Consider the following 17,376-nt stretch of genomic DNA (forward strand, 5'->3'; position numbering starts at 1 on the left):
TAAATCTAAGTACAAGAACGCATTTGCATTGCACCCTCATCCAAATGTGGCCGCCGAGGCTGCGATCAACGGCACAGCCATCTAAGCTACCACGGCAGGTACAATTAGACATGACTGACCGTACAATGCATATTTACTCACTAATTAGGAGGACATATAACACGCAAGAATAAACGCCCTGCCATTCTCTTGTCTTCCCTGCTATGAAGTGTCCAATGCCTTTGTAACAAACTCGCGTAAATGTGACACATTTCTTAACAACCTGTAATATTTCGCGCTTCTCTTTCCAGGTGGCGCAAGTGGCCAACGACAGTGCGGCACCCAGCGAGCAGTCCCTGGGTCCCGGAGTCGAGGGCAACGTCACCGGAGAGCCCGGACGCATGGCCTACTTCGAGTCGTGCCAGCTCGTGGCCACGTACGCCACGCTCGCGCTGAGCTACGGCGTGGTCGCCTCGAAGCTGGACAGCTGGGTGTCGTACACGGAGCCCCGGCTTCTCGGGGCCTTCGTGGAGCGCCTGCACGAGAACGTGTCGGCCACCTGCGTGGGACTCTGGAACCCGCAGTGGGACGACTTCGGCGCTCTGTGCGGTTCCGAAAGCTACCCGCTTGCGCGAGCCGTGTTTTGGCACTTTAACGACACCCATTGAGCCCGGGGGTTGGGGGAGGTAGGGGAGGAGGGGGCGTGCTGTGATGATGACCTCTTTGACGTCGTTGCAGAGCTGGACGCCCCATCGAGCGTGCACGCGTCGCACGCACCAGCGTGGCCTCGACGAGCGGTACGAGCCGAACGTGCGCGGACACTTCGACCGTCGCCTCGTGATTGACTTTGGAAACGTGAACTTTGACTGATCGCACCACGTAACTTGATATATGATTCACGTAACTGTTGATATCGCCGCTTTTAGTGACGCGTTATGGCAGGCAGCCTACGGGCCTCCAACCAGGCAGTTGGTGTCTGCGTTTTTGAAGTATGTATTTTTATATCGTCCCTCAAACGGGAAAAAAAGAAGACTCGAAAGAGAGAGAGAAAGTAAACATTTATGTCAACCATCGAGGTCGTTGTTCTTGGGGTCGAGTGGATGGTGTCCTCATTCCAGGACTCCACTGGCCATGGCTGCTCGACAAATTTGCTGGATTGTCGCTTCTTAGCCCGGCAGGGCATCGCCGATCAGCTGTACGAGCTCCCACCGCTCAAATGCCGTGCAAGGCGTATGTGAGCGTTGAGGTTTGCTCCCGCACCCCCACGAGATGTGGAGGAGTGCAAGGCGTGTGTCGCCGCACCACGGGCAGATGCCGCGATATGTTAGCGGGTACATTTTGCTGTATCTGTGTAGATTTGGGGTTGTGTTTGTTAGGATGAGCCACAGAGCTGGTGCCTCTTCAGTGCTCAATTTTTTTTTTGTGAGGGGGAGGATAAATCATGTGGTTCAGATGCTGGATCTTGAGGCATTCACCGCAGTTGGATTACAGGGGCAGAAGGTAAAGGGTGGGCATTGATGGGATGATTGTTTTGGCCCCGCTAGGTTGCTTAGTGCTCGGGCTGACGCGTTCGCTCTATCGTTCCCCTCCAACCCGGCGTCGCCCGACGTTCACGTGGTTCGATGAGATTCTTCCATCATTTTGCAGCTAGAGTGATACCTCACGACACGTAAAAACGCGCAACGCATATGAAACCTTTATTCAGGCAAAAGGTAAGTATATGCGTATATGCGAACTCAGTTTCCGTTCTGCGAATGTAGGTTCGTTCCACAATGTTGTAAACACGTTAGGTCAAGCTTAAAAAACAAATGTTCGCTAAAAAATTGCAGCCGGAAAGGATTATCGTGGTGCTAAGAATTGTACGGTGGCTTTTTATTTAAACGAGCAAACATGTGAAAAGATAAAATGCTACTCCCCATTAAAGCCACTATATATTCAGGGGGTTTCTCGTAATTTACACCAAGTGTTTAGCCGCGGCTGAATGGAACCAACGGCATATAGTTGCCGTCTGTAGAATCTAGGGGAGCAGAGTCACGCGTAAGTCTGCCATTTTGCCGGCCGACGCATCCATGTTAAGCAGAAAAGCCACTCCTCTTGAATGCAGGGGACGGCTCGGCTCGGCGAAGTAAAGATAAAACTGCACGTGAGCTATTGCAAGCGTTTTACATAAACGAAAACAGTGCTTGCGGAGGCGAGACTTCTGTTGGTTTGTATAACGCAGAGCTTGCTTACTGCAGATCTGCCAGGTGATCTTGCCAGCCCATGATAATCGCCCTCGGTAGCGGTAGGTGCACCTGCGTGTTGGGAGCAGTATATATGATCATGCTAGCTGTCTTTTGAAATAAAGTTGTTAGTAGCGCCTGCGGTGTATTCTGTGTCTCTTCTTTGTAATTCTGTCTTCGCGCTACCTTATGTTGGTCGGTGACCCAGTGTGCTTGCTCGCTCATTTCCCGTCGTTGGCGGCAAGAATACTTTCACATCAAAGAAAAAGGGAAACTCGAAGAGAGAACGAATGTGGGTGAAGTTGGTGCTGTAAATTAGTCGTTGCGAATCACTGTTGGCAGAATTATTTTTCGTCTGAAATATGGGAAAATTCGAACATAGACTATTCTAGATAAAGTAAGTTCTAAAAAATCACTCGTTCCACCTCGTTTTTGACTCAATGCTTTGAAAGATAAAATAGGTAGCTTGAGCAAACAACGACTGCAGATAAAAGAAGGGCTGCAAATTACTTGTGCTTCGTGAGTTATAAATAACGCGAGAAAAAGTTGAATTTAGCGCTGATCGAGGTGGGCCTAGCGTAATACATGCCGGATACGGCTTCAAACTTGTATACTTGGCACTTCAGTGAACTACGACAGACCGTTTATTCTGTGTAATGCTGCCCTGCTACATCTGTAATGGATGGCATCGGTAATGGTGCCGCTCACGCCTTTGCGAGTACGTTACTGAAGTAGACGAGTTCCGACAGCTGGTAAACTCGACAACGGAAAAGTAACCGAAAAATGTCACTATTACCAAAACATTGCTACGCGTTGCTAGTGAATCTCCGCTGACGCAGGCTTGCAGCTGCTCGTTTCTGCGTCGATAGGTAAATTGTAAATAATCGTTGATACCCGCCGTGGTTGCTCAGTGGCTATGGTGTTGGGCTGCCGAGCACGAGTTCGCGGGATCGAATCCCGGCCACGGCGGCCGCATTTCGATGGGGGCGAAATGCGAAAACACCAGTGTACTTAGATTTAGGTGCACCTTAAAGAACCCCAGGTAGTCAAAATTTCTGGAGTCTCCCACTACGGCGTGCCTCATAATCAGAAAGTGGTTTGGGCACGTAAAACCCCATAATTTATTAATCGTTGATGAAGCGTGTCTATCTTTGTCTGCTTGCAGCAGGCAGACGAAGACGGACATCACGCGTGAGGAAAGATATTTTTCGTTTCTGCGAAGAGAACAGCCTAAAGAACTTGCAAAAAAGCATAAAAAAGCGAAAATGACTTGCTCGACCGCTGTATTTTTTTGTGCAATAACGCACAAACCGGATATCCTTTTAAGGACCATTGTTAGTGAACGTGGCACTTGGCAACTCGAGGTTAGCCGATTTTTGTTGAATTGCCTCACGCAACTGAAAGTCGACGATCCTTTTCTAATTACTAACTCCGACGATATCATCAGTTTTCTTTGTGTCAACCGTAACAATGGTTTTCGCTTTTCTGTGGATATAGAAGATTTATTTTACTCTATTCCACATCGCGAATTGTTTGTTACAATCAAAGCACGTATCGATGCACGTGGTGAACAAGTATTTCAAAACGCATTTGGTCTTATAGCTCTGACAATTTTCTGGCCTCATTGGAAGGCTATCTGAAAAGTACTTTTATTCTTTTTGACAATTACCTATACTTACAAAAGAAGGGCATCTGTATTGGTTCGTGCCTAGCGCCTCTGCTATGTGACCTATTTCTTTCTAAAATAGATGTAACCCTTGACAGATGTTTTAATAACACGCATGTGTCGAAGGTTTTTAGATATGTAGACGATTTTTTAAATCCTTTTGGACGCAGAGTGTTCTTGAACTGACAATGATGAAATCAGCACGGTTTTAAGCCTTTTTAAACTTCACGGCAAGGGCCTTCTTTTACCCAGGAGATTCTGGTTGAGAACGTGCTGTTGGTTTTAGATTTAAATATGACGTTTTTAAAACAACATCTTTGTTGGCGCCACTCACCACGCGCTAAAAAGGAGCTGTTACTATACGATTCCGCTCGCTCGAAAATTATAAAAAGAGGGATTGCAACAACCTGCCTGGAGTCCGCGCTTAAAAAAAGATCGTGTGATCTTAAGATCAAGATGAGTTTCGACAATCAGGTTGAGCGGCTCTTAAAATCCGGCTACTCTCACTCGGTGTCGACGTCAGTGGGGGAAACTTTTGCTCCAGAACCTGAAAGGCCACAAAAAGCCTGAGGTGGGCGATGAAGTCGAGCGTGACGCTCGAAAAAAGCATAAATGGTCCCGTACCTTCACAGGGTTAGCCACAACCTTAAGAAGGTGGCGAACAGGTATGGAGTACCTGTGGTCTTCTCCGCCCCGAACAAGCTCGCCCGTCTCTGCCCCCGAATCACGGGTGGCGCTACGAACGGGTGTATACAGTGCAGCACGTTAAGCGCTACGTGCACTGCTCCACTGGAGCGGTCTATCTGATTCCTCGCAGCTGTGGCAAGTGCTACATGGGACAGACTGGGCGCTGCGTAAACGACCGAATGAGAGAGCGCGCAAATATTTTAAAGGAGCACTTGTCTGCGCATTGCAGGTCTTGTCCCGGCTGTGAATCACTGTTTTTTAATGCCAGGATCCTAGGCAGAAGCAAGAACAAAATCGCACGGAAACTGTTAGAGGCCTATCATTTCCAAACCACTGCGTGAGTCAAAGACCTGTTATTCTTTATGATTTGGAATTGAGATTGCTAAGCATTAAAACAAATGATTACAATGCCTTCGGCTGACTGGCGTTCTTTGCGTGCTTTATGCGTTTGCGCATGTGTATGTTTGTGTATATATAGGATGCTCTGTTTTCGGAATGAGCAGTTGGAAGTGTAGCGTTAGTTCTTACTTTCCTTTTGCTTCTCTCTGTTTTCTTCTTTTTTTTGAGTTTTTGCGCTAAAAAAGCATCGTGTCGCGTAATGCGTAGGCGAGGTAACCGGTGGACGATTATAGTTACAGAATGGGTGCCAAGGGAAGAAAAGCGCAGTCGAGGGTGGCAGAAAACTACATGGGGTGATCAAATGAGGTAATTTGCAGCTGCAAGTAGGAATCAGCTAGGGTAAGACAGTGGTAATTGGAGATCGCAGGTTTATGCCCACCGCAGTGGGCATAAAGATAGGCTGTCGATAGAAAATCAGCGACCGTCGAATATGAGGCAGTATTAGAGATACCTTTGTACTGGCATCACATGCGGTCATTTAATGTTTTAACAGCGCAAAACACAGGTTGGCGCGCTGGCACTAATTTGTGGCTCAATTCCCTGCTTGTAATCCGGCTTGGAGAACTCTATATGCGAAATAACGACGGACGGACAAGGTAGAGTGCAGGGCTAGGTAAAGAAAGCTTTGCTTTAAATTGAAACTGCTTTGAAACTTGATGCGAGCCCAGCATCACACGTACAGGTTAAAAGAGAAAGCTTTCGTTGGGTAGCCACCGTGGCTCAACGGGCAAAGCAACGTACGCCTAAGGCAGAAAATGTCGGTTCGGTTCCAAACGGCGCAAGTTGACTTTTGGTACACTCTTGTTTTTCATTTGCTTAGAGTTGCCACTAAAAAAAAAGAGCAATTTCTTTCCGCTACACTTTTCTTAGGTTAAATGCCTGCTGGCTTCTTGTGTCTGTATGTATCTAACAAAAATGTGAGCCCCTTGAGTCCCCGTTGTTTTTGCTCTCTACAAATCATGCATGCGTTTAAAAGCGACGTGTATCAATCTTGTTCGTTTTCGATGTTATACTCGACGCAATTAACGGAATCGTAAAAACAGTTCTTGGTTAGAAATTAGTAAGCTCCATGCGTGACATCTTTAAGTTTCCATGCGGGAAAAAAAGTTCGAGGGCACCTAAGCACTTCTTATGCGTTGTGAATGCGAAAGCATTAATATCCAAATGAACGCCGCTGAGCGATCCTTCGAGCTCTGAACTCCTCGCGGGCAAGCGAACGCGTTGAGACGCTTGGCAACGGAGGCGCTGGTTTATTCCACTGCGTACGACACTCGGCTTCTGAGCGTCCGGTCGTAGGTTCGGACCTCACTATCGCCAACGCTTTTCCTCTGGAATTTATTTTCTGTTTTTGCATACATTAATTTATTTACAGCGATTACCGAGGCGAAGTTAGAACGCAGGCGAGAGCTAATTGCGCGGAACGCGCAGGTAACACAGACTTCCGAGAGCTAGGGTGACGAGGCGTCGCGGTGTTGCCATGGTGACGCCCTCACGGAACGCCTGGCACGGCAGCAGGGCAGCTCGTTTTCGCTCGCTCTGCTCCGTCGAGGCGAGCCCCTCTTGTGGCGTCGCAGCCAATGGCACATTTAGGGGCCGTTTCGCTGCTACAGACACCGGCGGCTTTTATTTCGCTAATTCGGCCATTTGGTGTTTTCGCATAAAAAAAAAAAGCTTTTTCCTAGCAGCTGGTGCACTTGAACGGCTGCTCTTAATTGAATGTGGCGAATTTCGTGTTCGCATCGTTTCAGCGATTTCAAAATGAGAGCACTTGCGCATCACGAGTATTTAAGTTGGAATAGCAACAGCTGAAGCTTCTTTCAAACGGCGCCTACATCACCGCGCCGAAGTGCGGTGCAGCTGCAGTAGTCGCACAGCGGTTCGGAACAGAGCGACAGCTGCGGCCGATGTGACGCCATCGGGCGAGTACGCCCATTTCCCGTCACTTCGCATTTACTGTTTGCGTTTGCTTTTCTTTCTGCACGTGTGCGAGGTTGTCGGTGGACGCTCTTATTTCACGACAATGTCCGAGTGGAAACCGGCACGGCTTTTGAACTTGCGTTACCTTTACGCGCATAACAACAACAACAAAAAAAAATTATGGGGTTTTACGAGCCAAAACCACTTTCTGATTATGAGGCACGCCGTAGTGGAGGGCTCGGGAAATTTCGACCACCTGGGGTTCTTTAACGTGCACCTAGATCTAAGTACGCGGGTGTTTTCGCCCCCATCGAACTGCGGCCGCCGTGGCCGGGATTCGACCCCGCGACCTCGTGCTCAGCAGCCCAACACCATAGCCACTGAGCAACCACGGCGGGTACGTGCATAACAGGGACGTGATGGGTTTATTACTGCGCATATTTCGGTACCTACCAAGCCCGCGACAATGAGCTTTGCTATCACGTGAATTCGCTAATAGAACGAAGCGAATACAGTACTGCAAAAGAATTAGCTATAACATGATGGACGGTAAACTTTGGCGTGAGGGGAAGGGGGAAAAGAATGTCGCTTATCCGCAATTTGAGAGTCCTTTTCAATCCGCATCCCGATCGCGGCTCTAGGCAAAAATAGAGCAATAACTTTTTATGGCGAAAGCCTTATATAGTTCACGAAGCGAAAAAATCCGGTGTTTGTCCGGCGTTAGCATCCGATGACACCAAAGCCCACGTGACCAAGTGATGACGTTACGTTCCCGGCGCTAGACCTGCTGCGGCTCGCATTGCAATATAGCCCGGTGACGTGAATGAAGGTGAATTAAGTGCGTTTAGATGGATTAAGGTGGGATAAGATCGGTAAAAATTAGAGCAAGGTGGGTTAAGGTACAGCTTTAATCTAAGGTGAGAGCTTTGAGAAGCCATAGTACTTTCGCATTCAAATCACGTCAGGATGCTTAAGTGACTCAACGTTTTCGAATAAAAGCGACTGCCATCAGTTTGAACGGTCTCGAGAGCTTAACTGTGAAGTACTCCCCCCGCTCTTTTTTAAAAATTTTCCCTTTGTTACTTTTTTGCAGAGTGCCGCTCATGAAAAGGACATGCCATCAGCTGTTCTTGGATATTATTAACTCGCAATAACAAAAAAAAAAAAAAAGGACTGTGCTAGAGCCGGGCTCATATGACAGCCGGCTCAAATGCAGGAGAGTGCGTTCAGGAGAAAGAGAAATCGGAAGCGGGAAGGATGTAGCTGTTTTGTTTTTGTCTGCCCGACTCGCCATATGCTCCTACGCGAGGGCGCCAGCTCTGAGTTGACTGTTTAAGCGAGCGGGCACCTTTTCGCAGACAGACACGTTTAGTCGGGACAGCTTGAAACGGCTCGTGTTCGAACATAGAGGAGTGAAGCGGAGGCATCAACGAAATTGAAAGTGTCAGGTACTGCCTAACGACTTCTATCCAGAGCCATTCTGCGAGGCTGCAAAAAGGAAAAGGAAAGGAATTGATCAACCAATTTTTCACCCAGATTTAACTTGGAATATTACTCTAGAGTTCTGTCATGTCCGTCGAAGACTTGACGCCTCTCGTGGAGAAGGTCGTAGAATGTAACGCAGAAGACCTCTGGCACCTCAGCCGTTTCTTGTGCGACAATCCGGAGCTGGCCCTGCAAGAGTTCAAGGCACACGACAGGATCTGCGACTTTCTGGAACGCAGAGGCTTTGCGGTCGAAAGAAGACATCTCCTGGATACTGCGTTCAGGGCTGAGTTTCAGGCTCCCGGCGGAAGCAATGGTATGCATTCCAAAGAGTCTCTTTTAGATTCGTCAGCGTTTGTAGTGCACATATAACGTCTCTGCGTCGTCCGTGGAGCTTCGGTACCTTTCGAGTAGCATAGTTTATTTACTGCAAGGGTATATATCACCGAGAATGTCTATGCGGTTTAGGGTTATATCTTGAATTCGAACCGCGGGCCGCTTTCTGTGGCATGTAAAACTTATTGCCTTCTTCTATTACCCGAAAGAGTACTTTCAATATGTCCATGACAGGTCTAAATATGAATGCAGAAGTTTTATGACGAAGACGGCATTCTTGCTGCGGCGAAGCAGCACGCACGTCCACTCAATCTACAATACACAGATGCGAAACGTGTAACTAGGGTGGTGGGGTTAATTCATTGTAAAAACAGTGCACCAGCGGGCGAAAGGCTGACGAAATAGAGGGACAAAAGCGCTGTGCACAATTAAAGGGACCCTGAAACGATTTTGACGATTTTCTACAAACCGTACTGAGTCGTTAGAGTAGGTCCTTCTAATCATTAATTGACACATCTAAGTGCTCCGCGTAAAGCGTGTAATTTATTATAAGGTTTTAAAAATGCACATCGCTGCCGATCGGAGCACGCTGCTCGGCGGAATTTTAAGCCGCCCCTACCCATATGACGAAAATCACCCATATGACGTCAGTGGGGCGAGCTATCCGATTGGCTGACCAGGGCGCGTGATCAATAATTTTTCCAACTTTATGGTAAACAAATGATCTTCGTAATAGTTGGAATGTTAGTTCATTTGTTTTTATAGACAGAAAGTAACATAAAGGGAATGCACAAGAACGACTTTTCAATACAATTAAGCACTTCCGGCACACAGCAAGTGTCGTCTGCTTGTGTTACAACGTACTCCATTTTGACGACAGCTCCGCGGTCAGAGTCGGTCTCGATCTTTTCGCGAGCACTATGATTCGACTTTGTTGCTTTGTGGACTGCAAACGTAGCGACTGGCAATATGTCAAGCTGCGACATCGTGTCCCTCTGCAAGGCAGCATACGAGCGAGCTGCCTGCTGCGCATCGGACTGCCGCTATCCGATCAGCGCCAGGGTTTGCGCGTTTGTGGCCGTCACTTTACACCGGAAAATTACTAAAGCAATAGCGTTTCGCGAGTCCGGTATTAGGGCAAATGCAAGCGCAAGGGGACAGGGTCTGGCCTCTTGACTGTGCCGTAACGGGATGAGCCATGAGATGAGCAGAATCGCAAATGCGAATGGTCTGCACGGTGCAGCCACCTGGTGGCACAGAGCTCAACCATACACAGTAGCAGTAACGAAGTGTATTCTTCTTTGGCTGCTGGTGTGTATTTTTCGCAGGAGTGTAATCATCAACACTTTGTTTTCATAAATGTTTAAACTGTTTTACACTAGGTTAGAGCAATATTAGCGCTTTGTTTGGCTGGTTAAGCGCTGCGCCAACAAGTGGCTGGACCGTGCAGACCGATCAGGCCGCACGTACGTCTACGCTAAAGTTCCTTCATCAGCTTGAGTTTATGCCTCCAGTCATTTGCCGAAATGACCAGCTTGCCTGAGGTTACCGGAATACCAGACACGTTCGGCGCTACGACAGAATGCTCGCAACGCACGCTGCTTCGATAGCTCTCGCTTGGGGTCGACGGCCAAGCGGCTAGCGGAGAGGTTTCACGGGGGCGGGGGCGGGCTCCAAAACAACCGGAAGTGGACGATGTGACGTCGCATCGTGACGCGAAACCAGTGAAGGCGGAGCTTAGCCCCGATCGCTCGGCGAACGAGTTGAGGAGGAAAAGCATGACTAGGGAGGAGGGTAACTTCTAATCGCTTGTAGCTCCATTAATACGTAACGCTTCACTTAAATTGTGGTGTGAATGCTCTACTTAAGCTGTACCCTACGCGTCTACAAAATTTGTCCGAACCGTTTCAGGGGCCCTTTAAGAGAGACCGACGAACTAAAGATACACCGCATCAAAGACTGTGACCGGTCCATCTTGTAGTCCATTGTGAAGATATACTTGCGTCGGTCGATTCTGTCGGTCTCCTGTCCGCTGGTGCGCAGTTTTTACGATACAAGATATAGCTGGCGCTACTGGTTATGAGGCAGGCCGTAGCAGGGAGGACTCCTGAATAATTTTGGCCACCTGGGGTTCTTTGACGCGCACCCAAATCTACGTGCACGAGCGTTTTCGCATTTCACTCTCATCGAAATGGGGCCGCCACGGCCGGAGTCGAAGCCGCAACCTCGGGATGAGCACCACAACACAATAGGCACTAAGCGACTACTGTGGTTTAGCCTGGAAATCAGCCCTGCATGCACACATCAACCACGGGGCCCACCGGAAAACCCGTGAATAGATGATGAAGCAACATTAAGTGGGCCCGAAATAAATCGGTGGTGCACGCAGGCACTAGACGGGGTGGTTCCCTAGTTACGGAACCCATATGTTCCCAGCAGCTCCTGGCCCCTGTCCGTCAGTGCGAGCTGAATCGGTAGGGTGGGGCTGGATAACAAGGTCTCCCATCGCTCAAGGGGTTGGGGAGGGGGGGTGTTGGTGGGAATGGGAGGAGGGGGGGTCTTGAGTCCGGTGCACTCTGCCAAGACGTGCGGCAGGGTGCCCTTTTCTCTTCTGCAAAAAGGACAGGGCATATCGTATTCCGCAGGGTACATGCGGTTCATCAGTACGGGATGCGCAAGCGATCCTGCCTGCGCTCGACGCAGGATCGTCTGTTGTTGCCTGGCGAGTTTGGGGTGCGGTTCTGGCCGTCTGCACCTTTCCTCTCGGTACATCCCGGTAATGTCCCGAAAGCTGGTAACCGGGTGCGGTAACTCTTCCGGCTCGTGCTCGGCCTGGATTGACATTTCTCGGGCATGGTAGTGAGAGAGAGAATCAACTTTTGTACTGAGCCCTTAGTGACGGTTGGTGCGCGCTGGCACCAGATGGGGTGGAACCTTCTTAGGTACGATATGCGTCCAGCAGTTCCTGGCCCCTAGCCGCCAGCGCGAGCTGGGTCGGTAGGTCGGGGCTGGACAACAAGGTCTCCCATCGCTCGGGGGGTTGGGGCTGGGGAGGGTGGGGGGTAGGGATGGTGGGGGGTTCTTGAGCTTTGTGCACTCTGCAAGGATGTGGGCTAGAATCGGTCGTCATCACCATCGATTGTTAAGATCGGCCTGCAGCTATTTCAGCCCGCTGCACGTGTTAAAATCCAACCGGACGGGGCGCACTTCAGAGAACTGCGGACAACCAGCAGTCACGTGGTGCGGGGTCAGCTCAGTGGAGTTCTCGAGGGGAGGTAATTGGCGGAACCTCTCCATGAGCTTTTCGAGAAACCAGACAATGTGCTATCCGGCTGCGTCAACAGGGACGGCTCAGAGTTCTACGAAGCCCCTCTGACGTCGGGTCCGGACCACTGAAACCTGTGCGGCACTGAAACCTGTGCAACACGTGTATGTGAGCTCGCCTCCTCCAAAAGGGCGGGTCATCTTCAATGACGTCGAACTATGATGTCAAGTGGAGTGCTTATAAGCAGCGATTGCCGGCTGCTAGAGCGTGCTCGTCGCAGTGAGCTGAGTGCTCGTTGTCGTGCTCGAAATGTACTCGTGAGCTGTGTGCTCGTAAGCTGTTTGCTGTATGTTAGTCTTGCGGACTCCATACGGGAGTCACGCTAGACTGTCGATATATGTCTTGTTTTAAATGTAAATCCTGGAAATAAATCCTGCTCTCCTAAGTCCCGACGAAGACTCAAGCTCCTTCCTATAGCTACGACTGCCAAATTTTACATCTGAATGGCAGCGGTGAGATCGGCCTACAGCTCGTAGATCGTCCGACAACTCTAACAAATGGTGGCAGCGGCGAGATCGTCCGACGAATCTTACACGATAAGCTGGTCACAGGCGCGTCGATATGGACGACGAATACAGCCGAAGCAGATGAAGTGGCCGTGGCCCTCGCGCTCGCACAACCGGGAGTGAGGACCGTGGTCACAGACTCCCAGACCGCCTACGCAAGCTACCGCAAGGGGAACATCTCTCCCGCGGCACTAGCGATCCTCACCAAATGTAATTCACCGGGACGGGCCGTTGAGCCCGTGTGGGTCCCGGCTCATTCGCAAGTGGAAGGCAACGCACTCGCCGACCACTATGCCTGAGAACTGTCAATCCGGGCCGGAGACGAGCCAGAGCTACCGCACCCCGCGACAAGTTACAAAGAAATCACGCAAATGTACAGAAGCGGCAGATGTACGCTTCCCCGTCCACATCCGCAACTCAGCCGAATGCAGCAAACGATCGTGCGACGCACGCAAGCGGGGTCGCTAGCGCATCCCGTGCTCTTGCACAAGATGTTCCCAACAGAGCACGACACTTCATGCCCTTTTTGCAGACGGTCAAAAGGCATGGTAGTCGGCGATGGTGTTGCCTGCTACCTGCGAGTGAGCCGGGACCCACAGGAGCTCTATGGCTCTTCCCGGAGGCTTGTGCTTGGCTAGAATGGCTCGGGCCGCGGAGGAGATTACCCCCCTGCGGAAGCTTCTGTAGGCTGTCTTTGAGTCGGTGACTACGGTGTCCACGCTCGGCTGTGCGAGGCCACGGCCGCTTCTTCGGCAACTGCGGGGTCTGTTGTCTTCAGGGACGCGCTGACGATCAGCCTGCCTTTTGATGTAACCACCACCGCTGTACGGTCACTGTGTTTGCGGAGTGAGGCGTCCGCGTGGAGGACCCTGGGGTTCTCTTCCAGCTTCCAGGCTGGGCTCTGGCTCGCGCGGTGCGCCTCTCGTCGTCCTTGCCCGGCGTCATGTTCCGGGGAAGGGGTTTGGTCTGAATGATCGTTTACCAGTCTTCCGGAAGGGCCGTCTTGATGGGTACTGGCTCGATCTGCCATCCTATCTTGCGTAGGACGGCTCGTCCGTGTTCCGTGTGACTGAGCCAGATTATCTGATTGTGGGCTTCGATGAGCTCCTCCACCGTGTTGTGTGCGCCCATGTCTAGCAGTTTTTACGTGTACGAGTATATGGGCATGCCCAGTGCTTGTTTCGTTGCCTTACGAAGCATCGTGTTTAGGGTGGCCCTATTCGCCTTCATCAACTGGAGATACGGGGCGGAGTAGGTAACCCGCGACACGACGAACGCGCGTACCAGGCGCATGGCATCGTCCTCTGAAGCAGTAGGCCGAGAATCGTAGTCTGCTGTGTTGGCTTGATGGTCGTTCCGGCGATGGTGATAATCACGTTCGGTGGCAGCTCCTTCTTGGATTTTTCCGGTTGGATCATGAGCAGCTCTGATTTCTGGGGAGCGCACCTCACCGCACGACTTTGCGTACTCGTGCACGGTCGTTGCCGCCCGCTGCAAGACTTCCTCCATCCAGGCATCGGATCCGGCTCGGGCCGTTCAGACCGTAATATCGTCGGCGTAGAACGCGTGGTTCACGCCTTCGATTTGCGTGAGTAGATCGGGCAGGGGCAGCAGGGCCAGATTGAAGAGCAGGGGCGACAAGACCGATCCCTGAGGGGTGCCCCTGTCACCGAGCTCGACAGGGTTCGACTTCTCTTCCCCTATCCTGATGGTCGCCGTTCGGTTTGACAGAAAATCTTTTATGTAGCCGAATGTCTTTCGGCCACACCGGGTCTTGTTCAGATTCTGCAACACGCTCGCATGGGACACGTTGTAAAACGCTCCCTTCAGGTCGAGGGCGAGTATCCCGCGCGGCGCGTGCCTCGTTGCCGGCTTGACGACCAGTTCGTGGAGTTGAATCATCACGTCTTGGGTGCTGAGATGTTGCCTGAAGCCGTACATAGTCTCCGGCCTCTGATCCGTTTCTTCGAGGTGCTTCTGCAGCCGGCGAAGAACAATACGCTCCATCACCTTCCCCACGCAGGATGTGAGGGAGATGGGCGGCATGTTGTCTATGGTAAGGGCCTTCCCGGGCTTTGGAATGAAGCGGACCTCGGCGTCCTTCCATTCCTTCGGCAACTGCGAGCTCTCCCAGACTTCGTTAATGTGCTCTAGGAGGCCGCGGGCCGCTGTACCGCTCATATTACCGAGTAATTTGTAACTTATGGCGTCCCTGTCGGGTGCACTCCTCTTGTTACTGTCATCTATCGCCTTCCACAGTTCCGTCATGATAAGCGGCCGGTCCAGCTCTTCGTTGTCGGGTCCTTCGTACCTATCGGGCACCGGGTACTGGCCCTTCTCTGTCTTTCGGTACTTGGCCTTCAGGTCTTCCAGGAGCCTGCGGCCGCCTCCCTTGTACGTGTTCAATACTTTGGTGAGGTTGCGACTGGTCGCAGTTTTGCTACTCAGCGGATCGATCAGATGCCTCAAAAGACACTACGTCTTCCACGTCGAGAGCTTGCCCTGTAGGCCGTCGCAGGTCTTCAGCCCATTTTCCTTACATAGCTTGGCCGCGTTCTCGGCGATCTGTTTGTTCAAGACTGCTATGCGCTTGGCCAGCTTTCTGTTGTGTCTGACGTTTCCACCGCCGCGTTAACGAGTGTCGGGCCGTCCACATGTGGGCCAGTCTAGCGTCCGCATACGGTGTCTGCGACGTCGATGCGATTTCTTGGGTAAATTTATCGAGGGCCTTCTTCTGGTCCCTCGCCCATTCGGTGTAGGTCCTTTGTGTTTCAGCTTGTCCCGACTCTTCTTCGGACGCCTCTTCTTGTTCTTGGGTATACTTTCTCATCTTGGTCCCAATCCGTGATCCGCGCCGTCCCCAGCACAGCCCGATATCGGGAGCCTCGGATCGTGACGCCGATCACGCTGTGGTGAGACCCGAGGTCCACCTCTTCGCTTCTCCAGGAGACGTCTAGCTTGCCCGATAACCACGACAGGTCTGGCGCGGTGTCCCTCGCGGCACTGTTGCCTCTTCTGGTGGTTACGTGCGGCTCGTTCAGGAGGGCCATCTCGTGATCCTCCATTGCTTTGGCCAATGCTTATCCTCTCTTGGGCTGAAACTTATAGCCCCACGTTGTGTGAGGGGCGTTAAAGTCGCCGAGGATCAGGAGCGGCCTGGTCCCCGCCAACCCTTTCGCCTGGCTCACGATGCGGTCAAGTTCGTACTGCCGTTGTGGCGGCCGGCAGTACGCGCTCTATACAAATAAATTACCCGAGCTGCCAATTTCTCTCGCATGAATTTCGACCAGCGTGTGCTCGCACCCGCCCTGCGCCGTGACATGTTGAGTGGCCGCCACGTTGCTGCGGACGAGCACCGCCGTTCCGTTCTCCGTGGGGTCCGTGTAAGTGATCTACCCCGGGAGTCTTGGTTCGCCGTTTGTTTCCTGTAGAGCAATTACATCGGGCTTGTTTTTTTGCCCGTCATTGTGTAATAATAGTTCAGCTTCTTTGTTGCGAATCCCGCGGCAGTTCCATTGGTAAATTACTGTGGTATCCCTCCCGGTCTTCTTCTTGTGCTTCTTACTTGACTTCAGCATCATCCTTTACGGACGTCTCGAGTCGATTGCGCCTTTTCGCGATCGCGCCTTCGATTTTTTCGGACCGCTCCTTTTTCAGGGGGTGCGAAGCGGTTCTTCACCGATGTTGAGGCTACTTTTGGCGCTAGGCGCTTGTGCTTCACCGATCGCGTGTGACGCTGACTCTCGAAAGCCTCGAGTCGGGCGTCCATTTTGCTTAGCCTTTCATTAATGTCGGAAATTGCGACCAAAATGGCCGTTAGCTCTCCTTCTCGCGGGATCTGTGTCATGTCGTGGTCGCGGTCTGTGCAGTCGCCGCTTCCTCTCCGCTCGCGAAGCTCATTTCGGCGTCCATCGCCTCTTGATTACTTGATACACGTTGCGTGGCCCCAGCCTCTCCCGCCGCCCGCCCTAGGAGGGGCGAGGGGGGGGAGTCCCTCCGCGGCAACCTGCGCAAGCCTGCGGCGTTGTTTGCCGCCGTGCTGTTGTTATTCTCCAGCGTTTCGATCTTATTCATAAGCGCCCGTATTTGGGCATTCTGCTCCTGGATCTGAGCGTTTTGGCGCTCTATGATCCTCTAAAGTTCTGTCACTTCGCTACTGTCCGTTTGCGGATTCGCTTGTGAGTTAAAGGGTTGGGTGGGGGTGAGCGGTGGGAATTCGGTGTCGCTGGTTCGAGCGACGGGAGACCTGTTGGTCCAACCCACCTTTTCTCGGCGATTCCTCGGCGTCCGGCGTGAATAGAGATTTGCCGTCGAATCACGGCAGGTGGCGATCGTCAACCAGCGTGATGCGGCACACCCTCTCGATAAGATAGCGTGAGTTGTGAATAAAGGTTGGCGCCATTTCCCACGAAAACGCATTTCAAATGGCAAGCGCATTTCAGCTGGCCAGACAGCCTTGATGTCTCGCGAAGTACACAATCGGTGGCATCGGAGTACGGAAGTGTGGTTTTTTACGAAATTGGTACGGAGTTGATGCAGAGTCGTCGGATCAAAAAAAGAAACTATGAGGTTTTACGTGCCAAAACCACTTTCTGACTATGAGGCACGACGTAGTGAGGGATTCCGGAAATTTCGGCCCCCTGGGGTTCTTTAACGTGCACCTAAATCTAAGTACACAGGTGTTTCCGCATTTCGCCCCCATCGAAATGCGGCCGCCGTGGCCGGGATTCGATTCTGCGACCTCGTGCTTAGCCGCCCTACACTATAGCCACTAAGCAACCACGGCGGGTGTTGTAGCAAAGGGGCGATCAATAAAGAGTGTACGTCTGTAAAAAGCCGTTGAGAGTCATCGCG

This window comes from Dermacentor andersoni, chromosome 7 (genome assembly GCF_023375885.2).
Source record: "Dermacentor andersoni chromosome 7, qqDerAnde1_hic_scaffold, whole genome shotgun sequence".
NCBI lineage: Eukaryota > Metazoa > Arthropoda > Arachnida > Ixodida > Ixodidae > Dermacentor > Dermacentor andersoni.